A 15,139-nucleotide genomic window follows, 5' to 3' on the forward strand; every position below is an offset into this window, starting at 1 on the left:
TATACATGTAGTTTCGTTGCGTTATTTACTTAGGTACCTAATCAATTATTTTTTTTGAGTACCTATTATATAAAATATGTTTTATACTTTGGTATCTATTTATTACACCTTGAACCTAGTTTTAACTTTTTGTCGTTTCTTCATGCATACATTCATATAAGGTTTAAGAACGATTTTAATTAAATACCAATAAAATATTTATCAAAAAGTTTGGTAGGAAATCGACTTTACTTAGTTTAGTTTAATTTTAGTTTTCGTAATTCTTTTTTTTTTAAATTTTAATTGTGTTATGACCAAGAATAATATTTTATATTTATTTAAAACTTTAAAAACAGTGTCTATAGTAAGATTTATATTACTATATCTAAGTCGTATTTACGTTTCTTGACGCAATATTTATACCACCTATTTCCTCTAATAAGTTTTTTCATACTAAATACATTTATACTATTATATGACATATTATAATAACATGTCCATTAATAATGTCGATTAAAAAGTAAAAAAAAAATATGCTAAAATACCTACTTTAATTAAAAAATATATTACTTTGGCTATATTATATAATATAGAAGTAATAGTACTTCTACATTTTACCTCATTTACTCAAATAGTAAACCCTACATTATACAATAAATATAATATGGCATTTATGGTTTATAAATATACCATACATAGCTATCAAAAAAATATGAATAAAGAAAAATTAAGATAATATTATATACTATCGCTATTCAACACAGTGCGCTAAAATTTACATTGACTTATAGAAAATCATTAGAAATACTCGCATCTTCATACCATGCCACATGTAAACTCAGCTTTTGAGTTGAATTAATTAATATATTATATTTACAGGTAATATGGTTTTCAAATATAGTTAACTAATGTTAATTTTTTGTTTTGATTACCTGTTACAAACTCATGTTTTATTTGACTTGAATTTCCCGGCCATTAGTACGTTTTAACTTAAAAAATAGTTCAAGATTATCACTATCTGTGGTGTTGTTTCCGGATCCATTTTTAACGGTATTACCGAATTAGTACATATAAAATATCGATAGTTATAAAACTATAAACTTTATTCATAGCTTTTAATATTCATGACGTGTTTTAATTCTTAAATCTTATTTTTTGGTAATAAAACATTTAATGTTGGCTCAAAACATTAAACAAATCGTTAAAAAAATCCAATAATAGAAATATTTTCCCAGAATATATCTAATAGCAATTTAAAACAAATTCTTAATGTACAAATTCTATATTAAGAAGATTAGTTCTTTCTATACGGTTACTTTTTAATAATATTTGGATAGACATATTTTATTAACTCGCTTACCTGCCTATTTATCTGATATTTACATTAATATATACCCATTTAATAACTTATTTTAATCAAAATTTATTTGTACTACTAAATCTTGATATTTTTTGGTAATAAACTGAATTCTGTTCAAAATATTTGATTGTATTTGTATATTTAAAAGTATATGTTTTATTAATTTCTAATACATATAAAATGTGCGTTCTGTCATTCTACATAATATATGGTTTGATTTTTAAATTCAGAAACAGACTTATACTTAAAAATGTAGCTACTAAAAATTTATATTCGTTCTAAAATCTAATTTAACTTAAAAATAATTAATTATTAGTAATTTTATACTTGAATATTATAATATTTATTCTAGATATATAAAAACTTACAAAACATACAAAAACGCAAATACTGATTGACAATTTTTGCCAAATAATATACTTATTCAGTATTATTAGTGTTAGGTATTTTTATAGCATCAACCTGTTTACGGATCTAATTATCTAACTGTGTATAATTAATAATATATGTATTAAATATAAATATATCTAAATAAAAGACCTATAGACTAAAAAAAAAAATCATTAAAAAACGAATGTCCTATCTATATAGGTGTGTAATATTACTGTGTTAAACAAAGCTTTTGATATATCAACATACGTTTGAAGTAAATAGATATTAGATAATCATGTGTATTTTTAACAATAACTGTTTATGATTTTAAATTTCAAATTATTTTTAATCAATATTATAGAAAATATTGAATGACTATTATAACAATTTTACATTAAACAATAAATACATAATATCATTAAAATTTATAAGATCTCGCCTATTTAATATTATATTATTATATGCTTACTAGTTACTTATAATGTTAGTGGTTGCTGACCAAATATTGAAAAAAATCCAATTTGGGCAGGAATTACATTGAGAATCTGAGAACTAATGTTGCAAAATTTGTAGAAACTAAAAAAATTGATTGTGCTGTAACAAACGCTTATTTATAAAAACAGAAAACCTTTTATCCTTTTAATTATTAAATAATCCATACAAATATTGACGTTATTTAATTGTAAAATTTAGTTTCAAATGTATTATAAAGATAGAAATACTCCTATATATAGTAATGCTAGTAATGACATTTCATTGTATTTAAAATTTTACAATTTCAACAGTCAAAAAGTCTCATCGTTTTATTTAAATAGACCAAATAACTATAGTTGATTGATCTCATACAATTAATCAGTTTATTACCAATCAATTTTTAATAATTGACAATTATCGTAATTTATTATTTTTATTTAAAAATATAAAGCGTAGAAAATATATAGTTAAATAAATTATCATAAATCATTTGATTTTCTATTCGTATAAGTATTTTTAAAATTACAAACATGTTAAGTATCCAGTTAAATAGTATAATAATATATTAATTATTTAATTAGAACAATTTAAATTTATTTTATGTTGAGAGAGAACTTTACTATAAACTGAATAATCATAAGACGGATTATAATTGGTGTATATTGAAACATAGATACATTCATTTTTATTTTATACATATATATATAAATGTTATTAGCATAGATTTGATAACAAGATAACCAGAGATTACGCCTGATAAAGAAAAAAAATGAGCTAATTTTAGAAATATTTAAGGTATTATTTAAGGTATTATCTGGATAATTAAGTTTGATTCTGTATATTAACATATGGATTTATACGGGAATTATTTTTTTACGCTTCCAAATACAGATAGTTAACTCAGAATAATAAAAAATAAAAATATTATAAAAAAGCCTATTTTAGGTATAGTGATGTCATCTAATTATCTAATTGTCTAATACGTTATAAGTTCTTTCAGAGTTCCATTGTATTATAGTACTATAGTATATTAAAAGTACCTGATATACAGTTTTAGTATATTACATACTTTAGCTTTGTGGGTATACTTTTATTGTATAGGTTTTAGATATTTTTTGTTTTGTAAAGACACTTTTTATAGTAAAAACATGCTTTGATCTTTAAAATGGACAAAATTGGTGCTTTGATGAGTCAAAAATAAATTCTTTCCACTACTTTTCTTAATACCCAGGAAAACTAAAAAAAAAAAATCACGGTTAACTGAAAAAATAAGTATTTACGTAAACCCAGTTTTCAATAAGATAGATTTTTTTTTTATCCTAATAGTTCAAAAATAAATAACCTTAAGAGGATGCTACACAGGAATTTATTGTCTTTGTTTTACAAGTGTGTAACATAGCAAATTTACGTTAAGAAAATCAGGTTTAATTTCGTTAGTTTAAAAATAAAAGTGAATCGACCTATAATGAAACTTGATAGTAAGAACATTTTCAGTGTTTGTATGTGGGTTTTTACGATAATTTCATTTTTTAAGTGAGATATAAGCATTTTTAATTTACTATATTTTACATACTCAAAACTTGCTAAAAAATTAAACTATCGTAAAAAAAAACCATTTAAAAACACAAAAAATGTTCTTACCATCAGGTTTCATTATAGGTCGATTCACTCTAATTTTTAAACTAACGAAGCTAAACCTGATTTTCTGAGCAGAAATTTGCAAAGTTACGCACTTGTAAGACGAAGAAAACAAATGTTTGTGTAGTGTACTCTTAAGTGCTTAAAATGTTTATAAAATAATTATATTTGAATTTTCTAAAAATAATATAAATATATATAAGTAATATAATGTAGTGCTTAACTTTTTTTAAATTTGTTCTATGCGTATATTTACACCAAAATTATCAAACTATCATTTTAAAAATCATACAAAATTTTATCAAATGTAGGTTTCTCTCACGATTGTTATAAAGTATTGAACATTTTCAACTCTGACTTCTCAAAAGTACCAACTAAATTAAATGTTCTACTAAAGATCTCTATCACAGTTAATTTTCAGATTATTTCAATAAGAAAAATTGTCTTTACAAAAATTAAAAAAACACAGATCATTGTAATACATATTCAATATTCATTTATCGCTTTCTCCAAAATTTAATAATGATTTTAGTTAATTTGTTGTAAGTAATTCAAAAAATATATTCGTAAAGACTTTTGAAGCCTTTTGTCATTACATATATTATTATTTTTAGTATACTTACACAATTAAATATTGACTTTAATTTTTAGTTATTATTATTATAAACATATTTACAACGATTAATATTAACATTTGATATACAAAGTAATAATAATCATAATTGACATAATTGGTATTACAATAATAAATATATTTGTTTGATGTATTATAGCAAAACTGTATTTAACCTACCATTTTAGTAATATTTGATAAAACCTAAATAATATAAATTAATTATGAAATATTCTTGGAACAGCATTTATTTCTAATTATATTTTAATGATTTATTTATCATAGAATTAGAATTTTACAAATCCATAACAGTGTTATATATTCAGTTACAAGATAGGTACAACAAAATGAGCTTCTACGTTTTTTTTTGTTTTTTTTATTGATTCTAACTATAATTTGAATTTAGATGAAAACATACTTACAAATTATAACTCAAATAATATAATAAATCATAAATTAATAATCCAAGTTTAACTATATGAAAAGTATAACTAAATTGATTTTTAGTATTTCATTATTTGTAGTAGCAAGTAATTGAAAAATATCTTTATCCGTCATATTATATTGTTAAATATAATCGGTATTTTATTATAAATTTTGTTTAATTTTAATTTTACTTCAAGATTATGAAATTTATGTAATATGTTTAATTTATATAATAAATTTTTTCGAATGCGAGTTATTACAAACCAAAATTTTTAAAATACAAATTATATTGAAATATTTTTAAGTATTTTACATTTTTAAATACATATTCTGTAATTATTTTTTTTAACCGAGAATTTTGATCGAGTAGACCTAATTAATTAGTTGTAGATATTTTAAGTTAATTGGAGTATCGAATGGACTAGTAAGTACCTCACAAAATGTTGAAACACTTTACCAATAATATAAATTTTAAATAAGTACTTCTAAGATTATAAACAATTAATAATTGTTCAAAATTCAATATTGCACCTATCGAAAAAATATTCTGCTTCGGTAACATCGAAAATGTGTGCCAGAATTCAAAAAATGAATCAAAACTATAACAATAAAAATATATTTTTTTCTAAAACACGTAGTTTTTACATTTAATTATTACAATTTAAAGTTTAATTCTTAAAAAAATATTTCCGAAAACGATAATTTATTTAAGATAATAAGTATTAATTGTTAAATAAATCACTCTGTAAATATTTTCTATTTCAACTTTTAAGGTACAAATGTATAATGCATCATGGTTAAATTTAAGTTAAGTAAACACAAGAAAATCTTCATAAAATTTCTAATTGAATATTTTATTTATGGTATTATTTCTAATACCATAATAACAATTCATTTTAAAATACTTTAAATGATATCGATAAATTTTCTAATAATTTAATTTAGCTTTGAATACTATAGATGTATACTATATGTTTTTGGTTCTTATTAGATTTATGTTGTTGACATCTAGAGTATACCAGTAATGAAATTTTATCTCTAAAAAACAACCAATTATTAATGGCGGGTAGGCTACTGTTTGTGTAGTGGCTTGTTATCTAAAAAAAACAATCCGATCTGTGCTTTATTTGTTTAGTGAGCAATTGGGAGACGCTATTAATATTAAAATAATCTAAACATATTTAAGTAATTTAGAAAACGATTTTCTATCTACTTAATTGTTTATATAAGTAGGTGCAATTAATATTCATATTTCATATTTCAGTCGTATTCAACATTTTCAACCCAAAATTCTTTGAACTAAACCGAAGCATAACTGTATGCATAATTATTTTGCCATGTCTCCAGTATTCGATGTAACTTAAGTGTATTATAAACGATTTAAATTAAATAGGTATTCAGGTTAGGTTATGTATAAATCCTTCGATTAAAATACTTGCATATATAAATAAACTGACTGATTAATTTTAATAAAAAATATATTATAAAGGTTGTGGTATCGGGACCTGCTTACTTAATAGTACTAGAAAATCCATTTTCATATGGTACCAAATAATAATATAATATGTAAATGTTAAATAATTATTCTACTCATGTTGGACTTCCCTCTGAAAGATGAAGATTCTTCATTAATTGAATAATCATTTATTTTTTCCATTATCACATTCACTTATTTGTTCAATACATTTTTAATTCAAACAACTATTTCAGATTTAAATGAGTATTGTTTTTTATAAAATCTAATTAATCATATAAATTAAATTAATCTTTATTTAAATCTTGTATTTATATATTCTATTAATATATTTTATTGTCGTTCAAAAAAATATTAGGTAACTTTTAGGCATGCATTAAATTTAAATACAAAAAGTATTTATCATAACGTTATTTAGTAAAAATAATAAATTAAAAATTTTACGTATTTTCTTTATATTTAAATTTAAAAATGGAATTCTTCGTCACGCACGTTCTCTGAAACTTTTTATTCGATTATCTTGATTTTTATTTAAAAATTAATTAGTACATCAAGGAGCAAGTTTTAAGCTTATTTTTTTTTTTTTTTAAACTTTGATTTTATAAATTAATGAAATATTGAGTTATTATTTTTTTTTAAATAATCAACAAATACTTAATACACACTATAAGTTATATTTTTTTCATCTAAGTTACCAAGTATTAACTATTATTAGATATTAGTATTTTATACTGAATAGTTGATAATTGATGTAGTATATTTAGTACGCAATTTATTCGTTGTTTTTAGTTCACACTATTGAAACTTCATGACTTTATGAGTTGTTGATTTAGTCGTTGGACAGTCGTGCTAAGTTGAAATTTCGGAAATATTATCTGTTCACTAAATCAGAAAACCAAAAATATTATTTTTCTATACGCAATACACTAAATGTTAGTATAAAGCAATCAAATTTAACACAAATTCATTTTGTACGAAAAACAAAGTTCATGAGAGTAGTAAGAGTAGTTAGTATATCATAAATATTATTTAGGTATTTATGTTAGATTATTAATTATTATTAATTATTATCATATTATTATATAATTTAGAGGTACATGTCTAAATACATTTTATTTTTAAATAACGTAAATAGCTAACTATTTAAATACATATATAATTTATATATATATATATTGATAATTTATACTTGTACAACTTATAATACGTACAGTAAACATTAAACACTGTAATTAAATTATGTCCCGAATTATTTATAACGTCACTGTTCTTGATTGAATGCAGAGATTAATGAATCATAATAAATTTATGGTATCAACAATAACTTATACCAGCCATATATTTAGCCTAGAAAAAATTATTACTAAAATTCTTATATTTTTGTTATGCAAAGAGTGCGTTATGTTTTATACATGGTTTTTAAGTGTTATATAGGAATCTACACATTTTAATCTTAGGTATTTTATTTCGAGAACATTTATTATTCGTTTATTATATTGATAAATAATTCGTTGTAGGGAAATAATGATGGTATAGAAGTATAATATACTTACAATTGCATAATAATATCTCCTATTTATTTCATTTATACTAAAAAAAACTATATTTTTGAATTAAAAATTAATTATTTTATTTTCCATGTAATTGTATGAATAAAACATTATTTATCGTTAATTTTATGAATAATATTGAATTAATTTCATATTTTATTCAATATTTTTATTTTTATTATCACCAGGATGAGTGTTTTAATATTTTAGTGTATAGTATTTTTGATACTTATAATATTTATTATACAGAGTAATTTAACAGCATTTTCATACTAAATTTTTGCTTTAATTCTGCATTTATTCAAATTTTTACTTTGGAAATTATTAAGTAAGTAAATTTCAAGACCATATTTTTAAATTATTAAATTTATTATGCAATTTAAAAAGTATCCTTTAAAAATACAAATGTCTTTGGTCAATTAAAAAAAAAGTGATATATACTATATACCTACCTATAGTAATATATTCTGGATTATACTTATTACTCAAATTATAGTTTTGTATTAATATTTATGTAAATATTGCGAAATGCCTCTTGTGTGTATATGGCGAGTGCTATACTTCTAGTGTTGTTTGTTTTGGTGTAGGTATTTCAAATTTAGATTAAGTACTCATATACTATTGATACAAAAATGTAATCAATTTTTTAAGTATTTAAATGTTTAATATCTATTAAATATTTTGTTTGTTAAATTTTAATAACAATTATATTAACATAATATATATATATAAATAAATCAATGTTATTTTGATTGGATTATTATCATATTTTAAAAACTGTGAAATAAACCTTAACTTATATAAATGGTACTTATAGAAAACTGATATTAGTACAAAATAATATCCAAATAATTAATTGCTCATAAACCCATAGGTCACAGTTCTTTATGAACTATAAATATTTACTGCAAAATGATTTACTAAGTACGTTTACTTCATTCTTTAACTATGTAATTATACAACTTTTAATTTTTGGGATTTTGAAGATATACACAAAAAATTTATTTTAAGTTATTTAGATTGTTTAAATCATTTAAAATGTGTATCGTAGATATTCAAACATTCTTTGTTATTATAAATGTTTAAGCAGATGATTTTTTTAAAATTCCAATGCATTTAAATCGAAATGTGTGAAAGTAAAGTAATTTCTACGTAATTAAACATTATGTATTATGGATAATAGTTTTAAATAATGGTTTTATTTTTTATATCAAGTATAAAATAAGTATATGTAATGTTTATTCAATTTATATATTATATTTAGGGAATTGTAATGTATTAATATAATATTGTTAAAAAAAAAGTTGAAACTTATAAGTATCATAAATTTATAAACTTAAGAGTTAAGACTAAACTTAAAATTACTCATTGAAATTTTAATTTACAAATTTTATACGCAAGTGTCTTGAAAAAAATTATCTAAAATGTACATAACCTAATTATTGTAAGTACTTTTAAGTAAAACAAAATAGCTTATAAAAAAATTAACACTTAAATTAACTCCTTTGGTTTATGGAGTTATTTTACATATTTAAACTGTCAATAAATCTATTTTCAACAGTAGGTACTTTTAATATCGAAATATACATACACATATATATATATATATATATATATATATTAATAGTTCTGAAGCAAAATGTAATAATATTTTGTTTTGTCTAAATTTATAGGTATAAATACTCATATCATAAAAGATAAAAATATTAAATTTTTTTATTAAAATTTGATTTTAAAAATAGCCAATACTATTTCAATAAACAATTATATTTGTAAATTAACATATTTTAAATAGATACAATAACCTGATGTATCCAATATCATTATTTTATTTCTATTAACTCGAGCAATTGAAGCATATTCAGATACATATGTAATTCTTAAATAATTTAGTAAAACATATTGTTATTATATTAGTTCCTTTTTTTATCTAAAAGTATATATTGTATATATCTTTTAGCAACAAAATTATTACCTATTTTGAAAAATAATATTTATTTTAAATTATTATGTTAGTTGATTGCCATGTCTTTTAACTAAAGTCTATTAAACATTTAATTTTGATTTAAAAAATAAAATAAAATATAATTTTACAGAATTTTACAATTGCATGATGATTAAAACAAATTTATTTAACTGAAATCAGGGATATTACAAAAAGTATAACATTAATATAAATTTGTTTATGCTTAGTGTCGATCTTATCTTTTTTTTTTTATATATTATAAAAATACGACCACGAAATGAAACTACTTTTCTTCAGCCATTTTACACGACTTTTTGTCTCCCGCGAGTATCACAAATAATAGTAAAAGTAAAAAAAAAAAAAATTAGAGTAGAGAAAAAATAAGAAATTGTTTAAATTTATAGCACCAAACCATGAATAGTAGTAAACTCCATTTTTGTTATCTTAGAATGCATTTTTTTAATACAAATTAATTTAAGAAAATATAAATTAAAAATTAAAAAATATTGAAATTTTTTGGAAAAACAAATAAAAAAATATTTAGACAAATATTTATTTACTCAAATATAGTCAAAATAACTTTTTATAATTATGATAAAATGCATAAGAATACGATTATTTAATCTTTTACATCTATTTACTTTTTTTTTTTTTTTTGTAAGCTATTATTACTAGATTTCTATAATTTTAGTATTACGTATATGTATTTTTAATGTTTATTCAGGTATTAGTTGTACCTACTAAAAAATGTCCTTACTAAATCAAATAATATCCATTATTATAAAAATTACACTGAATATTTTCCTGAAAATATTCTTGAATAATAAATAGCTAATTTAGCTAAAATCATTAAAAAATTTAAAAGTGCATTAAAATATAATTTTAACTCAATGTCACCTAATATATAAAAAAAATATGTTTTAGAACTCCAAGAATTTTAAAAAGTCTAATATAAATAAAATAATTATTAATTCGTTACTTACATAATTAGAATAGTTTTTATGATATATTTATATAATAATGAATGGTCAGAATTTATACTGTTTTAATATCAGGTATATGATGTTTTATTTCCTTAAAAATTCAAAATACTCTTTTAATATTCTGTAAAAAAAAAAAAAATATTTTAAAATTATTAAATTTAAATCTGTTTAATTAATTTGGTTTACAATAACAATTTAAATTTATTTAATTTCATTTATAACATAAATTAATCGATATGTTAAAGGAGTAAGTACCCAGTTTAATTATTAATTATTTAAAGAAATAGTTACAAAAATAAAAATATTATTTTTTATTGTCAAATATTTTTAAACCCTAAATGCTTTTTTATGCAAAATAAAATTGTTTTTATAAATGCTGTGTTTCATGAATCGTAAATATATTATCTTACTCCCATTTAACTACATACACTAGAAACAAATATGGTAAATCATAAAAATTCTACTTTTAATAATAAAAATGTTAAATGAATAATTACTTAATTTAAAAATCTATTTATACATATATATATTATTTTATTATTAGTTTAATTTAATTTTATAAAAATTCTATCTCTCTACCATCACAATAAGCTTGCTTAATAGTGGTAAATATTATTGTAAATCATTTAATTGTCTATTTTAATAATAAAATTAAATGAAAAAATAAAAACAGTACAACGTAGTATTTCAACTTTGTTCTTCAACATTTTGAGGCCATTTTTAAAAATGTATTTAATTAAAATCTTGTGTATTTTTAAACCCTATTTTATTTATTTTAATTTCATTAGAGTAAGACCCACCATAATGATTAATTAATAAGTACCTAAGTTTAATTCGTTATTTTAAAATTTTTACATATTGTTTTAAGAATTTTTATTATTATCTATACGATTCCATTAATTAAAATAACTAAAAATTATTTTTATTAAAACTTGTGTTACTAGTTTATGTATATTTTTAAACTTAAAAAAAATAATAAATTAGTTGTTTAATCTATAAAAACTATTATTATTTATAACATATTAAACTGTAAAAAAAAAAAATTTAAGTGGAGAATAATATAAATTGTATACTTTTGAAAACTCTTTTTTTTTTCATAATATGAAATAGAAATAATAGAATGAATGCAAATGTGATTCGTTCATAAGAAAAAAACAATGCTTTCAATTGAATTTAATCTTTTTAAATATGTTTTTGATATATTTTATTAAAATATTATCCATATAGATGAGTGAAATACGACGATCACTAGTATTAATATAGTATTTTCTCATCAGAGTATGCTTTATAGTCCTACTGTATTACAATTTACAACGTAGATACAGAATTAAATTTTGGCAAGTGAAAAATGTAAGCAGTAAATTATATTTCTGTAATATACATACGATATTTTATTCACATACTATATAATATGTTAGATTAAATTTAAAAATAATGATCTCAACTATTGACACAACTTATAATTATAATTTATGTATAAAATGTAATAGTAGTTATTTTTAATTGTTAACATTTGGGGCATAGGTAAACTATCTATACTTACTGACTAACAAAAACAACAATTATTTATTTCCTATTTTTTTTTTTTTTTTTTTTTTTTTAATATATTTATTTTATTGTTGATTTTATAATTACTCAAATCGATCTTATGAGGTTCCCATAATGTTTATCCTATAAATACGTAATATTATTAAAAATATAATATTACCTCCAGTGATCCAACTGCTAAGCCTTATTCTCAATAAAAAATAGTTGTAATGATAATACAACATAATATATCATGCATGATATTGCAATTAGTTACTTAAAGATTTCGAGATTAATAAAATATTTATTTTTACTTTTATGCTTATGAAAAAGAAAACATTTTCAGTTCTTTATACTAGGTTTTTAATTCAATAAAAAAGCTGTTGACACAACTTGAAAAATTATTTCCTAAATCTATGTACACTATTCAGAATTAATATTAATAAGAAATACGAAATATTTATTACCAACATTCATGCTAAACTAAAAATAATACACTACTTATTCTCAATAAATAATAAATCATAATTAAAATTTTAAAAAAATCTGGAAATTTGATTTTCTAAATAATATCTGATAAATATACATAATTGAGTGGGCCACTGTTGTGGGATGTGTTAAATTAGAATTTATTGATAAATCATTACATACGAAAAGCGATTCTGAGTAAATATGGTCTATAAAAACTTTGTATTAAATTTTCACACTTATGATGATATATTTAAAAATTTTACATATTTTTACCTACAAAATCATTTACGAAATTTTGTAATTTTGATGAATTTCATAAAAAATTAACTTTGTATGCTTATACATTGTTTGCAACAAAGTGTAACTAATAAAGCTTGTTTTAAGAGAAAACATATTTATTACATATACATTGTTCAGTTTAAATAATTTTATATTTATAATATATTTTCTGACTTTTATCTATTTTTAATAAGTAATTACACTCATATAAATATTAAGGTTAATCTTTTTGAACTTCATATCTATAAACCATGATTATATATTGTATACCTAATATATGTTTAATAATATTTATTTTTAAACACATTGCATCACTACAACTTTACTATTGTCGAATCATCATGATTATAAATTATAAATAAATACTTATAATGATTATCTAGTGACGGACTAATAACCATATATAATATCAATTACCTACTGATGACATCAGATATTTGGTGTTTTCATTCATTGATTAAATTATTAGTTATTTTGTTTTGCTATCCTTTATTGGAAATAAAGAATAATATTCCTACAAACTTTATAACACCATAACCATAAAAATATGCTCAAAGATATAATTCAATTGTAATTTTATTTTACTTTTAATTACATTTTTAATAAACAAAAATTGTTTCTTTTGAAATCTATACATTTTATAATAGATAATAGACATGATATATATAGCTTTTAACTTTACTAGGAAATATAATCTTAACATAAATATAACGATTACATTTCTTTAATTTAGGTACATTAAATCGCAAAATATACACCTATGTAATAGTATTTCGTCGTAATATGGTGACTATCATCATTGTTAATAACAACTGTCGTTATGAAATACTTATGCACGTAATATCACGTACATATTTAATAATGTATTCAGCTCATGTTTAAATTTAAAATACTTCCCTTTATAATATATGATACCTCATAATACTTGTGTTTTATTAGTATTGTCTATATCAATGGATCTAATCGCCGCGAATGTTCGCTCAAAATTAAGCATGTGCGATCGATCGCGGACGATGGCAGATTTTATTCACTTGCTTTTCATAGTGTGTATGGTCTAATTTAAAATCGCATCCGCGCGCGAACTATTCGATATACCAGTAGTATATAAGGGCCATAATAGTTATACATTATAGGTAAGTGTGGACTCCTTTTAGATTTACTGTGATAAAATAAATGAAGAATATAATGAATAAATCCACACGTCAAAGTTGTGAAATACATATACGGTTACCTAATATAATATTATATTATTATATTATGTTTAAATTTGGTGTCAGCAGTGGCGCATACATATAATTTTTGTACGGAAGGAATCGAAAAAAAATTTGGGCTTAGTGTACACGTACATTTAAATAATAAATAATAAAACATTTATATTTTTAAATAAATTTAATATTATTAAAAAACTACAAATAATTAAAGTATTAAATTATTATTTTTTTTTTTTTTTTACTTAATTTATCAATTATTTTTTCGAAATCAAAACTGATAAGAATGTTCCTACAAGTAATCATTATAGGTATCCACAAAATTGATAATATTTTAGTATAAATGCATAAAACCTCTAAAACTTATCTATGTATTTTATTCTTATTTCTTAAGACTTTTTAGTGTAAGAAAATTTATTATTAGCCGACGGATATGCGGGGTGTAGTTGTCACAGTGTTATTATCGACAACGGTTAAAACGGCTTGCGTGATTGTCGGCCAGTCAAATTTTATTCTTATAATAATATTAAATTTATAATATAATATAAATATTTTACATTAAATGAATATAATACTATGATTACTAATTAGCCATTAGTTTAACAGTGGGCTGTCTTTTAGATGGAGCTAAATAAAAATTTACAAAAATCCTAGCTTTTTTTTTTATAGTTTCTTATTAAACTTCTATACTAGGAACAATATTTTATAAAATTAAAAAAAAGTTCTGTGAGGAAACCTGACCTCTAAATCTCTCTTGAATATGCCACTGAGTGTCAGAAATTAAAATATCTTACTGTTTATGTAATGTTCTAGTATTTT

General features: G+C 20.7%; 1 protein-coding gene across 3 annotated transcripts in view; it reads left to right on the forward strand.

Moving 5' to 3' along the window:
• The window catches only part of LOC112592101 (high affinity cAMP-specific and IBMX-insensitive 3',5'-cyclic phosphodiesterase 8-like), a 66,538-nt gene that overhangs the window by 715 nt on the left and 50,684 nt on the right, over positions 1 to 15,139 (forward strand). The window lies entirely within an intron of this gene.

The sequence above is a fragment of the Melanaphis sacchari genome, unplaced genomic scaffold, assembly GCF_002803265.2.
Source record: "Melanaphis sacchari strain LSU unplaced genomic scaffold, SCAv2.0 Contig157_pilon_pilon, whole genome shotgun sequence".
NCBI classification, from domain to species: Eukaryota; Metazoa; Arthropoda; class Insecta; order Hemiptera; family Aphididae; genus Melanaphis; species Melanaphis sacchari.